This window comes from Galeopterus variegatus, unplaced genomic scaffold (genome assembly GCF_000696425.1).
Source record: "Galeopterus variegatus unplaced genomic scaffold, G_variegatus-3.0.2 Scaffold717, whole genome shotgun sequence".
NCBI lineage: Eukaryota > Metazoa > Chordata > Mammalia > Dermoptera > Cynocephalidae > Galeopterus > Galeopterus variegatus.
In genome coordinates, this window is record NW_007726828.1 from 45,342 (window position 1) to 46,783 (window position 1,442).

A 1,442-nucleotide genomic window follows, 5' to 3' on the forward strand; every position below is an offset into this window, starting at 1 on the left:
AGAGGAGGGTAATTGCTAAGCATGTCATGCGTAGATGCGGAACTTGGGTGGAGAAGAGAAAAAAGTGATCTGTAACACTAAGGAAGTGTCATCTGTCAATGGTGGGGGTTCAGCACAGAGAAGATGGGTGGGGCCCTAGGGACAGGGGACAATAGGACCTCTTTCCTAGACCAATAAGTCCTGTCAGAAGCAGTAGTCCAGACAACTGACCATCATTTCCTACTTCTCAACTGTCCCTAACAGAGTGGTTAAAACCTAGAGGAAGTGCCTCCAAGATGGGACACCTTCACAAATGATTTGTACCTCTGAATTCTGTGGGAAACAAACCTAAGGTCCATTCATTTGCTATGAACCCCAAACTCTGCTCGAGGAGGGCAAGAAATAAATCACTTTTAAAAAGTTGAATTCTGCCTTTGTTCTCTTAACATTAGAACCAATACAATACCAGATTGCTCCCATTGTAAAGTGAATCCACTCTGAATCATCCTCAGATCCTCTGGAGGGAGATGCCACAACCACTTTGGAAACTATAGCAGTGTCATATTTAAACCTAGATGACCTCCTTGGGCACATTCATGGGGGATGTATAGCAAAATTTTCATCACTGGGGCATCCATGGTGTTTCCTATGTTGGAGAAGGTGCTATATCCTTTCATATATAATGCTGATTATATTTCTGTAATCACTATAAAGCTGATTATAGTCCCACCACTGGAGAATGCGTTCACTATACTCCAGTGTTAGAAATATAATAAGCATTTATTGCCAAATGCCTACTATAAGCCCATGTGAGACAGGGGAAGAGGCTCACCTCATTAGGAGGAACAGCCTGGCAGGAGGGATAAAAGAGGGTATCACATGGCTAATCGACAGCAGAGAAGGAGGAGTAGGAAAACTTGGGAAATCTTGTTGCCTCAAGAGACCAAATACAACAATATAGATATTTAGAGATAGGTCATAGTGCCAGATTATTTAGTAAAAAATAATGGTTTTCTCTTTAAATTTCTGCATCGTTAGCCATTGAATGATAGTGTGTATGAAGGAAGAAGGAGCTTGGGAAGTCAAGTTGAAACTGCAGTCTTTTATATTTCAGGGAACTCTTGGGTCATTTCTAAGAATATACAGCTCCCTCACATTAGGTGCCTGCTCTAATTTAATAGAATAGGACTCCAGGCAGATCCTGCTTTCAAAAGGACCTCTCTTGGGCAGTGAGATGGAGTCACCCAGCCAGGGATTCTGGGGATCAGATAGTTCCCATGTTTGTGTTCCTACAATACACAAACTCCTCTTGTCTTTGAAACTTGATATTAAAATAAGAAAGGAGCAGAAGTTTGGGGAGTAATGGAGGAGAATCGCTATTTGTCCCAAAGAAGGGATCCTAATGGATCGTAGTGGAAAAAGTACCAAGAGTTTGGGGCTGAAAGAACCTTGTCCTTGAAGAA